The 14,834-nt window shown below is 53.9% G+C and overlaps 1 protein-coding gene across 1 annotated transcript in view; it reads right to left on the bottom strand.

The window, feature by feature from the left end:
* Positions 1 to 7,780, bottom strand: part of SYNE3 (spectrin repeat containing nuclear envelope family member 3) — a 90,158-nt gene extending 82,378 nt beyond the window's left edge. The window contains exon 1 of the mRNA XM_034992791.1: positions 7,705 to 7,780. The gene's annotated coding sequence lies outside the window, so the exon portion shown is untranslated. The remainder of the gene's footprint in view (positions 1 to 7,704) is intronic.
* Positions 7,781 to 14,834: the final 7,054 nt, after the last annotated feature.

Below are 14,834 nucleotides of genomic sequence, written 5' to 3'. Positions count from 1 at the left end.
ATGACAAACCCCGCTGCTACCTAGAGGGGACAAGTGTAGGGACTTGCGGGGCCACCCCTTCGCCTCGCCAAAGGAGCACACGAACAAGCAAAGACTGCTGGGAGCATCTCCCCCCCCCCCCCCCCCACCCACTTAGGCATTCAGGTGGTTTTACCTAGAAGCAAATGGGGACAAGAGATACCACAGATGGAATTTTTTATAAATCCATTTTCTTTTTTTTTTTTTTAGATTATTTATTTGAGAGAGTGAGAATGAGAGAAAGAGCACATGAGAGGGGGGAGGGTCAGAGGGAGAAGCAGACTCCCCGCCGAGCAGGGAGCCCGATGCGGGACTCGATCCCGGGACTCCAGGATCATGACCTGAGCCGAAGGCAGTTGCTTAACCAACTGAGCCACCCAGGCGCCCCTACAAATCCATTTTCTGCAAGTATTTCTGAGCCGAGCTGAATGTGAAATCAGCAAACAGATAAACATGCAAATTACATAAGCCAGGCTCCAAACTGCTGCCCAGTCCCGAATAAAGGAATTTAACCTGACAGCCCCAACTGGCTCACATCCAGCCTACAACAGGCGGCTTATGGCCACCCACTTCTCAACAGCGAGTGAGCAAGCCGCAGGCGGAGCTCCGGGACCCGCGGGAGGGAAGGGTGTGGGCGGGGTGGTCAGGGTGGGGCACCCCAGGGTGGGCCCCGGCTCTGCCAAACCTGTGGCATTCCTGGACCCATGTGACACTGGCCCCACAGAAAGGATTTCCTCTGAGGAACGGCCTGTCAGTGTGACAGACACTGGGGGTTGCGGGGAAAGAACTCGATGCTTGGGGAGGAGGCCTGAGTTCTGGGTGTGACTCACCGAGTCCTGCCCAGCGCGCTCCCAGCATGGAACCGTGAAAAGGCCAGTGAAGGCGGGCGGTTCCCTGCATGAGCTGTGGGGTCAGAGAGTTGGAGCTAAATTCTAACTCTGCTGCCAAGTGGCCGAGGGCAGGTTGCTGAACGTCTCCGTAAAGTGGGACCCTCAGAGCCTGCCTCCAGAGCTGTTGGGAGGATAGAGAGGGGAAAAACCCAGGGAGGCATTCAGAGTAGCATGGCCACTCCTAAGTGCCGAGCAGACGCTAGCCATCACGATCAAGTGTGCCAGACCCCTGGGGGGGCGGGGAGCAGGCATCAGCGCTCCTTGTCAGTTTCTACTTCCATTCATCCCATAAATAGGGACTGAGCACCTACCACCATGGTGAGGCTCTGGGGACAGAAAAAAAAGTCTTTGCCCTCATGGAGTTGACGTGCTAGCAGGGGAGATGGATGATAAGCTCAAGAGCAAATACGTACGTAGGGTGATTTCAGGTAGTGATAAGTGCAAGAGAGACTCAGAGAGGGAATGAGTGTCAAACGTGAGCTCCAGGGGGGCCAAGAGATGTCCGATTCCAGACAGGCTCCAGGTCCAGCGCCGGCCCCAGAGAGCCCAGGAAAATGGACAGCTCTCCAAGAGGACAGTCTCCAAAGAGGGCCACAGAGGGAGGTGACCAGCGTCCCTTCTCTCCCCAGCCTTGGGTCATGACTCTGGAGCCCATCTTTCTCCTCGGTGTCCTGGGAATCACTAGGATCTGCCCTGTCCACTCCAGTTGGGGGTGCTCCTTAGGGTTGCATCAACACCCCTATATTTGTAAGATCTGATTTTAAAGTTAGAGCCTTTTAATTAAATAACAACAACGAGGGAATGAAAAACCCTGTATCTCTGCCCTCAGGGAGGTCCCAATCCTCGGGGACTCAAACACAAAACCTGACGTTTAAACACCAAAAGGAAAGTACACTGGGAAAGGAAAACAAACCCCCAACCCTGCATGGTGGCCTGAGGAAGCCTTCCAGGAGGAAGAGCTATCTAGCAGGTGTTGGTGGGGAGGATCTGGGGGAGGGGGACAGTGAGGCAGACGTCACAATGGGAGGGCAGGTCTGGAGGTGGGGAAGTCCAGGATGGGTTTGTAGCCTCATGGGACCAGGAGGTAGCCCAGGTGGTAGAAAGCACAAAAGGCCAGACGGGTAGCCTGGGGGCCTGGGACTTAGTCCTCAGAGCAAGGGGGAGCCTTGGAGGGGATAGGCAGGGACTCACCTGCTTACGTGAGCTGGCCTCTCCTAGGGTGGGCAGATTGCAACGGGAGACTTAGAGTCTCCAGACATCTCCTCCGAGGCCCCTTCGAGCTCTCCTAATTTCAGACTCCCATTCTGAAGGGCAGGAAGCTGAGACTGGCCCAGGTGAAGGTCAGCGTGCCTGGTGATCCGCCAGTGCCTCCCATCATCACAGAAGGGCCAGCTCTTTGAAACAACAAGGAAAGAGGCTACCCCCAGTGAGTCAGCCTGCTGTATTATTTCAGCAAATGTCACTTGGGAGGGGCTCAGCCCTTTCCAGGCCTCAAATAAAAGTCTTGGCTTAATGAGAGTTCAACAAGTGACTCCAGGGGCCCACCTCTTCTTCTATGCAGGCCTTGGTGATGAGGCCCGAAGACAAGTCTGTCTACACCGCACGCCCAGCCCGCCTGGTGCCACAGCATGAATGTAGATGAAACAGACTTTTAGGGAAGGTGGCTTCGAGGGAAGAGGACTGGCCAGGGACCAGAAGACACCATCTCAGATCCCAGATTGGCCTCGAGGCACAGGAGAGACCTGGGCCAGGCACTTGCGCTAGCCGAGACTAGGTTTCCCCATGGGTCAAATTAGAGGCTCAGAGGAGATGAAGTCAAGGCTGGCTCTTACTCTCCTGCAGCTGTCACTTCCAAACCCTTCGCGAACACTGCACACACAGTCTCCGCGGGCACATACAGGGAGGGCTTGTTTCCCAGTCTCTGAAAGCTGCCTGGCTTGTGCATTAGCCCTGCTCCGGGGGGAGGCACCACCAGCCCCATCAGGCACATGACAAATGGGGTCACGGTGTCGCAACTGGCCCCAGGACCCAGGGCAGGGGGACCGGGCCCCGGGCTCCACTGCGCCCGTGAGCTCATGGGCTGGGCACAACAGGAGAACGACCACTGAACACATCCCCTGGCACCTCGAGCCCCATTGGCCTCTGCAGAGGGAAGGCCCAAAGAACACCTGTGATTTGGGCAGAAGGAAGGTGGCCCGGAATTGAAGTGAGCGTTCAGAGCACCAGGGCCAAAAATGCGATGGATTCCCCAAATCTCAGCACCCCGCTGCCCTGCTCGGTCATAAGGAGGAAGACATGGCAGTGAGAGCCGTCAGCTTCCAGAACCTTCTGCGATCTGACAGGTGGACAGACACCACCCAACTACGCTTGATCAGGGCATGTCCCCATGACCCACCAGCTGGGCTGGGCCACTGGGGATTGCAGCTTCTGGGGAGGGAAGGGTGCGTTCACAACACAGCGCTCGCAAAAAAGTTTCCTGTCTTTTCAGTTCTTCCTCGGGGTGGGACTCCTGCTCTAGCACTTACCTGCCCTGGGATTTGGGGCAAGGCATTCAACCTCTCTGAACCTGTTTCCCCAACTGAAAAATGGAGGTAACCATACCCAGAGCAGTAAGTTGTTTTGATAACTTATAAGTAGATCAAGTGTGCCCCATGAAGACTGGGGGGAATATGAGGGGCTGTCCCAGGAGGGTTCTGTAGCAAAGGGGAGTGCGGAAACAGCTTATGTATGGCGTTTGATGATGTTTGTGTTCATGTAAGTTCTGGAAGTGTGTGCTCATGGCACATTGTAGTTTTTTTCTGACTTTTTAAAATTAAAATGATCGCGTTAGTTTAGCCTCGAATATGGAGGTGTGGCAGGTGGTGTCCCAATGAGAGTCACACAGGTGTGGCAGCCCAGAGTGAGCTGTCTTCCCTGCCCATGTGCCTAATGCTGACCTTGGCGGAGGCACTTCTATTAGCCATAAAACCAGCAGGTTGGTCCAGGTGACCCGAGGTTCCTCCCAGCTCAAACATTTCAGTTTTCTGATTTCTGAGCATAAATCATAAAGCATAAAGCATAAAGCATTACAGCGAGACCTTAAAAACTCCTGTTGATAACCTGAGATTGCCGTGTTCACACCATCTTCCGGCTGTTATGACTTCAGAAGACGGAGATGATTTCTCCAGAAGAAGAAGCCATGTGTCTGTCTCACACTAGGATTTGTGTTTGTTTTATTTCTTAAATCCAGCCAGATTAACATCTGAATCCATGGCAAGAGTGTGATTTCCTAAGAGGGCTCTGTGAAATGTTTCATATTTCATATTACCTTTTAATTTTATTTGCATGTAAGATTTGATATGTAAAATGGAATATATGCATGTGTGTGTGTATGGAAACAGAGATTTGTAAATGATGAAACATAAAAATATTTTAAAATAGCACCCATGAGCTAGAAGAAACAGAACATAATGGGTGCCACCGGGGGTGGAGGTGGCTCCTCCCTGACCCTGTGCCCTCTTCCCCACCGAAGATAACCACCCCGATTTGGGGTTACCATTCCCTTGCCTTTTATAAAACCTGCTTAAATCTGTGGAACAGGATCTAAGTAGAGAGGCGCACAGGAAACATACATATCCTTACAGATACTTACAGGGTGAATTCCTTTGTCGCAGACCCCATGACCCTCCCAATCCCCTCTTACCCCCCATACACCCCCACAATGGCCATCTCTGACTCATTAAAGGTGCTCACTTCCCCCATTTTGCCATTGCTTTTTACTTCCCATGTATGCAACGCTTAACAACGCCTGGTTAGTGTTTGCGTTTTGAGCTTCATAATTAGCAGCTCTCTGCCTTTCAAAGCCATTTCGGAGATGCTAGGATTCCCTGCCCAGAGTCTGCAGCCTAGAAATCCAGGCAAGAGGAGCACCCCGCAGCACATTGTTACAGTTACATTAGGAGGATTAGTAATAATAAAACCACCGTAACTCCTCCTATGATGTGTCCCCAGCCTGCAGGGCATTCTGCTGAGCCTTGTCCCCCATTGTCTCATTTATCCCCCACAGCAACCCCAGAGGGAGGTGTGGGGGCCTCTTTATTTTAGAGATGACCAAACTGAGGCTTTGGCTGCTGGGACGGTCCCCCAGCTGCTTCCTAGCTGCTCAGCCCCGTCCCCAAATCCTGAGGCAAATCTCCATCCCCTGGCGGGGTGGAGAGGGTCAGCAGACAATTCCAGAACTTCCATCTCCTTCTCCCAGGTTCCTCTCTCGGCCCTGTTGAGCTACGTTTCGATGTTACAGGGAGAAAAAGTCCAGAATCCATTCTTTTCCAGGAAATACCAATGTCTTAGATAACCAGGATCCTGCCTCGTCAATACTGTTCTCCTGAAGATCAGCGGATAACATGGTGCTTCTATCCTCTGAGACAGACACGCAGCCGGGTGTAACGAAGAGCAGCAAGTCAAAAGCCCGGAGGTCAAATCCTGACTCTGCGGCTCCTGGCCTCTGCATCCGTCTCCTCATCTGTAAATGGGCCAACAGCGGCAGCATTGGCTGCCGTCAGGGCCGTAGGAGAGACAGGAAATGCTTCCTAAGAGCCCACAAACACATGGGGTCCCCTGGCAGGCCCCTCTCAAATCTCTCTGCCTGGGTCGAAGACCATCTTTCAGGGGTGCAAAGGCTCCAGGGCCACCTGCCACTGGACAGACACGGGGATTCAAGGCAGAGAGGAAAGGGCAGAGCTGCGCTGGGCAGGGGGGACTCAGGTGTCCCCCACCTACCGCCCCTGGCCCCATCACCATAAACTATGATAGCTGCTTACATGTGCTGTGTCTAGCCCCGTATAAAACGCTCTTCATGGAGCGTCTCATTTAATGCTCACAGCACCCAAGATGGGGGCACTACGGTTACCCCCCCTCTCGTGTGGAAGAGGATCCAAGCTCTGAAAGCTGAAGTGACTTTTTCACAGCCAAGGCTGGCCTGGACCCAGGTGGTCGAACGTGGCCACCCCCATTCTTAACAGCTGGGCAACACGGGAGGCCCCACCGCCCTCTTGGCTCTCAGGGGCTCCAGGGTGTTTAGGGGGGTTGTGCTGGACCTGTCCAGTCTTACCTCCCCAGAGCGGAGGTCACCCTGCAGCTAAGCCAGGGTCCCCCAACTGTCCCGGCCCCAGGTTTTGGCATCACGAGGCCCAGCGGCCACCCAGGCAAGGACAGGTCTGCAGTGGTTACAGATCATGCAAAGCAGCTGGGAGAGAGGGTTGGTTGTTCCCACGGAGACTGAAGGAGTTCAAACTCACCCCGAAGCGGGGTGCCTGCAGGGGGCCAGCCTGCACCCTGAGGCAGAAACCAGAGCCTGGATTCTCAATCCTCCCCGCAGGGCCACCAGCAAATCCTCAGGCCTCCTCAGGACCCCCAGCAAGACAGGAGTTCCAGAAATAAAGCCTTCCCAGCCCACTCCCCCACTCCAGCTGCCCTCAGAGGGGCCTCCCTAGCTGAAAACGGCGCCCCGGGGCCAGCAGGCTTGGCACAGCTGTGACTGTCGGCAGCCCAGTGCGGTCCTGCTTGAGGAATGTGCAGACCCACACGTGTCAGAGAGCCTCGCTGGGGCACGGTTACAGGAAACAGAGCAAAACAACCCATTGGCACCAGCCGGTCCCTCCCGCCTCCCAGCTCCTGACCCCTGGGGGCAGTTGGCTGTGCAGGAGGCAGGGCCTGACCCTTTGAGAGAGCCAGCTTCTGTTCTTGGTTGTGCCGCTCTGGGCAAATCACTCCCCGTCTCGGGGCCTGCTTTCTCTCTTCTTGGTGGATGAAGGAGGCTGTCCCACCAAGCTCAGAAGGGCAGTGATTTTGTGACATGCTCCCTTTTCTGGGAGGACCGTCTCTTTTCCCCACTGTCTCCTCCTGCCCTCTCTCACCTGGGATGGGGCATGCTTCCTGGGCATGTCAGGCTCCTCCACTGGAGCCAGGAGGAAGTCCCAGGGCAGCCCTGGGCCAGAGCTTTTGGGCCCAAGTGAAGAAATAACATTGATTATCACCCCACTGCAGCCCTATAGTTTTGAAGCAGAGGTCGGCTGCGCAGGGTGCGGCACTCACGGGCTCCTAGGTTGACCATTGGGTTACCTCCACCAGGTCCCCTGTCTAGAGTCAAGATCTCAAGACCCTAAGGGGAGTCAGCATCCATCTGGGGCTGGCTCAGGTCCTGCAAGAGATCTTCGGCCTCGCTTCGCCCTCCTTGAGAGTTGCGGAATGAGGCTCAGAGAGGCCGAGGGATTTGCCCAGGGCTGCACAGCCAGGAGGCGTCTGAACGAAACCGAAGCTGCCTGGGGCGACCTCCCCCGCCCAGCGCGCGGGCTCTGGGCTGTCGCGGGCACTCCGAGGCGAGCGCGTGGTCGCCAGGACGGGGTATTCCCGCCCGCGTTTACTGCCCAGGCCCGGGACACGCGGCGGCGCGGGCCCGCGGTGACAGGTCCTCTGGCCCCAAGCAGAGGCTGAGCGAAGATTGGAGGCGGCGCCCGCCCAGCCGGGGACGCGCTGCCCAGGGCTTAGGGGCTTTTTCTGGGGGGCGCGCCTCCAGGCTTGGGGAGCAGAAAGGCTCCGGGACTTCGCAGGCGGCAGGGAACGGTTGGGTTTAAACTAAAAATACCCGCCGGCCCGCAGCTGTCACGCCAGGGCCCCCGCCCCCGCGCCGGGCGCGCCTCCCCGGGGCCCCTCGACTTTCGGCGACCCACACCCCTGGGGGACGCGTCGGGGCTGGGCTGGGGGCTGCGGCCCCGACCCTCACGGCCCCAGCTCGGCCTCCCGGTCCCGCGCCACTTACCCGGTCCCGAGCTTGCAGGAGCACGGCGCCGCGGGCTGCTCCGGCCCAGCCGCCCTCCTCCCTGCGTCCCCGGCGGCTCCCGAGCGGGGCGGGGCCGGGGCGGGGCCGGACACTCGCCCCCCCAGCCCCGCCCAGTCCCCTCGGGGACCGGCCGCGGGAGCCGCCCCCGGGCCCTGCCACCGGGCAGGGTTGGACAAGGACGCGCCCGGCTCCGCGCGCTCGGCCGAGGCCCCCGGTGCACTGCCCCAGCCCCCCGGCGCCCAATCGCAGACCCCTCCGAGGGAGGGAGCGCTGCCGTGGGGTCTCCCCATCCTCACCCCCGGCCCCGCGCCCAGGGCTGCACACTCCGGCCCGGGAGCCGCCCGGATCCCCGCACCCCTGCCTGCCTCGGCCGGGGTCTCATCCTTGGGGATGACACGGAGCTGCCTCTCCCCCGGGGAAAGTTGGATCGGGGAGGGAGTTCCTCGGGCGTCCAGATTTGGGGAGAAGGCTAGGGGGCTAGCAGGTCTTGCCCCCCGCGAGAGCCGAGGCGGGGCCCAAAGCCAGGGCACTCCCCTGAGGCGCGAAATCCAAGAAGGAAGTGACACCTATCAGCTGGCCTGACAGTGGGGGCACCCCATCCGGTCCCTCCCACCCCAGAGTGCCTGGAGCCACGGCGCGCGGGATCTCTGGGCCCCAGGCTCAGAAGGGAGTCCCCCAGGATGCCGAGAGGGGGCGTGAGCCGCAAGGAATGTGAATTCTAAGCATAATCTGGACCTCCCACCCACGCAAGGCCCCCGGAAAGTGTCTCCCTTTTCTCCCAGCGCCACACTCCCACCCAAATGACACACCCTCTCACCTTGATCTGCGACTCCACCAACTCCTAAACCTTGCCGCAGAATGTCTGAATCTTATCGCCTCCTTGCCTTTGGCTCCCAGCGCACTAGGGCCCTTTGAACTGTCTCTCCACCCCAGCCTTGATCTTTGTCAGAGTAATTGCAACATGTTTGCCTGATTGGTTCTGTCTCCTCTGGATGGGAATGAGAGTCGCTAATGACACAACTTGTGGAACTGTGTACCATGGGGACTCCAGTCTTCACGATTTAGGTGTCAGTGACGCCCATTTTGCAGATGACACCATGGAGGCTGAGCTTGAGGAGTTAGGGAGCTGGCCCAGATCTACCGCTTCCCAGAGGGTGTTTTCCTCTTTTGTTTCTTAGTGAGAGCTTATCTGGTCCTCTATCCATATTTGTTGAACAAATCAGTGCCGAAGACAAAGATTAAATTGTAAAACAGGACCAGATAGTAATAGTGTGTGTGTGTATGTGCATGCTGCGCATGCATGTGTATGGGTGTGTGTGTGTGTGTGTGTGTTTTCCAAACTGAGGGCAAAGCAGAAGAATGCCACAGCCCAGAAGTAACACTGGGGTAGACCTAGCTGGAGTTAGAATGCCAGTATCAGCCACACCTCCTAACTCAGAACTCTGTTCATCAAGCTGTAATTATCCACAGGGTCATAGGAGATGCCCACGAACGGCCTCTCCCACGCTTCCCCTTGACCGGTTCTAGGTGTCCTATTATGTTTCTCATTATCATCCCGCCTCCATCTGAGGTGCTGTCACAAGCCTTGGGGTTACAACAGCCAAGTTGAAGGTGCAGTCAGCAATGACCAATTATTATGATACTTGGCACTTGGATAACGCTCTTTGTTCTTCCAAATGCTTTCATGCGTATCTCCTCATTACATCTCTGCCAAAGTCTTCCAGGGGGTTAGGAAAAGTTCCATTAGTCTGTCTTAGGCTGGAAACGAAGGCACACGGAGGTCAGGTGCTTTGCACAAGGAGGAAGATGGTCCCACCAGCTCTGCTGGTAAGGTGAAGCAGCGGGCCATCAGAAGTCAGCTTCCTGCAGTGAGAGATGGTTTGGCACAGTTGGGGCAAAGAGCTCAAGCTCCAGCGCCAAACTTCGAGCTGGCAACTTTCTGTTCATTACTCATCTTTGGCTTCCTCTTCAGTTACATGTGCTCAATAGTAAGAATCCATCTTGAATGATTTTGCACCTGATGGTGTGAGCACCCCGCTCATGTGAGTGAACCCTCTCTGGGTTCACTCTCTAGTTCATGAACTAGAACCTGATCCCAACAGGTTCTAGTACACAGCTATTCAGTCTTTCATCAGATATTTCCTGAGCACCTAGTACGTGTGAGTCCCTGGGGATATGGAGAGTGAGAAACAGAGGACTACTGCCAGAGGTCGAGGTCACAGTGCAATGATTCTGTGTTCAGGGGGCTGTCTCCTGAACAGGGTGGTGGTGTGCATAGAGATGCCCTGACCTCCCCCCAACCCCCCCAAACCCTCCCAACTCCCAGCTCATGCAGCACAGAGCACCACCTCAAAGCTGCGAGACCCACACTCCAGACCCAGCTCTGCTCCTTCACTGAGTGAAACCTAGCAAGCCATGTGACTTCTTAGAACCTGGGTTTTCTCATCTCTTAAGTGGGCATAGCAAGAATACTCCATAGGGGAAAATATACGTGATAAAAAATATTTTACATGCCGATATTAGTAGATTTATTGTCATAATTAATATTATCTTCATCTTTACAGGGCTTGGTGATTTGTGACGATGCTCTCCCGTTGCTCTTCTCGAGCATGACGTAAGCACAGGGCGTGACTTTTTGTTAATTCTGTGCTAGTCTTCTGCCACTCCAAAGTAGTCCACGCTGAAGGCGAACATGTTGAGTAATCAATGCGGGAGAGGGGGCAGTTTGCCGCTAGGAAGCTGTAAGCCTTCACCTCCATCTTCAGTCTTCAGCATTACCCACGGCTACAGAAAGGAGTGGAAACGAAAACTGCTCTGGAAAGAAAATTCTGGCAAAGGATGGGGGTGGGGGGTGGGGAGAGAGCCCCTCCAGCATCTCTGGAATTGAGCACAGGAAACCCCGCCCTGAGGCCTCCCTTTCGGAAGTGGCCCAGAGAGGGAACCACAAGGAGGCCCTAAAATTATGCCATTCGGAAATTCTGACTCATTTGGCAGTGGGGGCTGTTTGTGCAACGTACAAAATGTCTCCCAAAAAGTGAAATTTTGACTGCTCCTTCCCCATGTTCCTTCCCTGCAGCCAGCATGGGGAAGCAGGGGCTGATTTAATAAGCCCGGGGAAATGATTCAGGTCTGTTACACATTTGCCGTTGGCTAGCCATCTGTATGAGTCTTATTTTGCAAGCCTGATTTTTAGTTGTTTGTTTGCGTGTTTGGTCTGTACAGGAAGCTCAGAACAAAAGCTAGAGCCACTCTTCTGGCTAATCCAAACCCCCTTGTTGTATGAATGGGTAAACTGAGTCAAGACGGCAGGAAGGAGGGACCATGCCCAGGGTCCCAGGTGGTAATTGGTGTTCTGGAAACTTAGGTTTCCATTTCTCTGTCCCTAGCTTGGCTTCCCCCCTTCATGATGACTTAAATAAAGGCCACTGGCCACACAGTGATGAAAAGTTCACACTGGGTGGCCATTTCTGGGGTCCCCCATAAGAGAAGCCCTGATCTGGGCGTGGAGAGCTGGTTCTCATCCTGACTCTGCTCCCAGCTGCTTCTTTCTCTGTTTGCTTTCTAGCCAGTCCTCCGAGTGTTATTCTGTCCTATCCCACTCTGGTCCTATTATGTGCTTGGAGGGTGAGGGGTCCACCAGCCTGGTTTGGTCTCAGAGTAAGTTGCTGTCCCCACCAGCAGCAGCCATCCCATGAATGGGCAGGGGCACCCCTGCTAGAGGGCAATGAGTCATCTCAGGTGCTAAGCATGGACACCAGGGTAACTCAGGATATTAATCTAGATCCACTAATTGTGCTGCATTTATAAAATAAAAATACAGAGCGGTTGGAAGCACAGGATTGGATCCTGGGATGACTGGGTTCTAGTCCTGGTTAATGCTGCTAGTTAGCTGTGTAACTTTGGGCCACTTCTGAGTTTCTGAATCTGTGAAATGAGACAATTGGAAAAGATGATCTCTCAGTGACTCCTGCCAGTTTAAAAAAACCATGTGAATCCGGGGCACCTGGGTGGCTCAGTCGTTAAGCGTCTGCCTTTGGCTCAGGTCATGATCCCAGAGTCCTGGGATTGAGCCCCGCATCGGGCTCCCTGCTCAGCGGGAAGCCTGCTTTTCCCTCTCCCACTCCCCCTGCTTGTGTTCCCTCTCTCGCTGTGTCTCTCTCTGTCAAATAAAAAACAAAAACAACAACAAAAAACACCAACCATGTGAATCCTGATGGTATTAGACAATAATGTCGCTTAGCATGACTAAACACTGCTATTAATATTTCCCAAGGATCAAGTACTAATGGAAACAAAAATGTTAAGTACAATCAACAAACTTCCTTGCTAAAAAATAAAGCCCTTCTAGAAGAGGCTTGCCATATTTCTCCCATCAGTGGGCAACCCAATCTACTCTTTCTGCTTCTGCTGGGCATGCCGTAAGTGGTTTTTTAAAATTCATTTGATTTAGGGGCGCCTGGGTGGCTCAGTTGGTTAAGCAACTGCCTTCGGCTCAGGTCATGATCCTGGAGTCCCGGGATCGAGTCCCGCATCGGGCTCCCTGCTCGGCAGGGAGTCTGCTTCTCCCTCTGACCCTCCTCCCTCTCATGCTCTCTGTCTCTCATTCTCTCTGTCTCAAATAAATAAATAAAATCTTTAAAAAAAAAATAAAAAAATAAAATTCATTTGATTTAGAGACAATTGTAGATTATGCAGTTGTGATAAATTATACGGAGAGATCCCTGTACCTTTTACCCAGTTTCCCCCAATAGTGATGCCTTGTAAAACGATATAGCACGATAACAGGACCAGGATGTTGATGCTGAACACTATCAAAATGCAGGTCTTCCCCATCCTCCAAGGGTCCCTCATGCTGCTCCTTCCCCCTGTCCTTGTCCCCTCCATAACCCTTGGTAACCATTAATCCATTCCCATTTCTACATTTTTGCCATTTCAAGAATAGTACATAAGTGGACTCATATGGTGTGTAACTTTTGGGGATTGGCTACTTTCACTGTATCAAGAGTTCCTACCACTTCCTTGCTGGGTAGTGTTCTGTGGCATGGAGGGACCACTGTTTGTCTAGCCATTCGCTTGTTGAAGGGCGTCTGGGTTGTTTCCGGTTGGGGGTTGTTGTGAGACAACCAGCCATAGACGTTCAGTATGGGGGTTTTTGTGTCTCTATAAGTCTTCCCACTTCGCGTGTTAGCTCTTGGCTGTAGTACCCGTATATAATACCACACCACAGATTTGTTCCTACTTGTTTATAGTGATGCACACACTCCAGGGATGTTTATGTGTCCACTGGTTGCCCAGGACAGGGCTGTGCGTTGTAGAAATCCGGCAAAAGTAAACTACATGGTTCCTAGGACCAGGGATTTACAGTCTATTGAGGATGCAGCATTAAGACTCAAACATTGAAATAACACTGAAACCACAAGACAACACTGCGTGTCATCAAATACTAGACTGCACGGTACAGAATTGAACCTTAGAGGAATCTAGAAATGGGAGGCGTGAAGGTCCAAGTGTTTGGGAGAAGGTGTTCTGGGTAGTAATGATACTTAACATTGATTAAGGGCTTACCATGTGCCAAGCACTGTATTAAGCCTTTACTTACATTAACTCATTTAATCCTTATCACCACCCTTCAGGGTAGCTACCATTATCTAATTTTTACAAAGGAACAGAGAGGGTGACGACTTGCCCATCATCACACAGCTATGTGTGACCGGATACAAATCCAGGCATCCTGGCCTCAGGCCACGCTTAATCCCTGGGCCTTCTGTTTGTCTGGTAGCAATAGGGGAAGACCATTTCCTGGTCACGATTCGATCCCCAACCATTTCTTAGGTTATATTTTTACACGGAGTTACGTTGAAGCTGAAGCGTTCATCTCTGGCCTCACTGGTGTGATGAGTTCCTTAAGGGTCAAGGTGATTGATGAAAAATTAATTGTGCTTTGCAAAGAACTGCGCTGGCTTTAGTAACAGGCGAGCAGCCTGCATATAATACATGTGCCACGACAGGGAGAGCGCCAGCCTGGAAGTCTGTCCTGTGTGAGTGTGTGGAAACAGCAGGACTGAGCGCTCTGGTTTTGTTGACTACCTGTGTATGCAGCAAGAAAAGCTTCAAAGTTCCCGCTTCCTACCATAAAACACCCAGGGCTGGCTGAGTGCATTTCCGATCATGAGTGGTTTCGTGTCTTCTGAATTACTCTATACGAGGAAGGCCACGTCTGCCCTCGGCTCTCTCCGTGGCTGCCAAACACGCCAGTGGTGTGGTTTCTCTTCAATCACAGCATCCCCTGCCGCTGACCCTTACAGCTTCATCATAAAATGACAGGGCATCGGGGCGCCCGGGTGGCTCAGTTGGTTAAGCTTCTGCCTTCAGCTCATGATCCCAGGTCATGATCCCAGGGTCCTGGGATCGAGTTCACATCGGGCTCCCTGCTCAGCGGGGAGCCTGCTTCTCTTTCTCCCTCTGCTGCTCCCCCTGCTTGTGCTCTCTCTCTCTCTGTCAAATAAATAAATAAAATCTTAAAAAAAAAATAAATGACAGGATACCAGCAACCTGGCTTATTTGTTTGTTTTTGTTTTGAAACCTAAATGCAGCCTTGAGAGTGTCGTGGGGCCAGCCCTGGTGTGGACGGGCAGAGTGAAAAGCTCTGGGTGAGAACCTCTGGACAAGGACCTGGGGTATCTCTGGGCTCTGCATCCCCCAGCTGGCTGAGCCGGGCGGCCCCCCCCCCACGTCTCCACATCTAGAAAGTGGGGGCGCAGTTTCACCCTGTCTTCCCTGTAGGAGCTGTCTCGAGGGTAAGGACGATGAGCATGTGCTCACGCTCCTCGGGGCCAGTGTGCGCTGTGGGAAATTAGACCCTGCAGTGACGGTGCTTGCAAACATACCTTCGGGACCGACTCCAAGTCAGGAAGAGGCAGTGAGTCAGGAAGACTTCTCCACAGAGGACGCAGAGGAATCCTTTGTCCTTTCGCTCCCTGGAGACATGTTTTTGAAATCGGCTGCGGTGTGCTCTGCTTGCTCAGGGCAGGCTTGGCAGGTCTGGATGCGCAGTACTGTGGAAGTGCTGTGTGATAGGTACCGCGGAAGTGCTGTGTGATAGGTACCGC

Source organism: Mirounga leonina, unplaced genomic scaffold, assembly GCF_011800145.1.
Source record: "Mirounga leonina isolate KUSES-001 unplaced genomic scaffold, KU_Mleo_1.0 Mir_82, whole genome shotgun sequence".
Lineage (NCBI taxonomy): Eukaryota > Metazoa > Chordata > Mammalia > Carnivora > Phocidae > Mirounga > Mirounga leonina.
The sequence above is the reverse complement of the archived record's forward strand: the minus strand, read 5'-3'. Positions and strand labels throughout refer to the sequence as shown.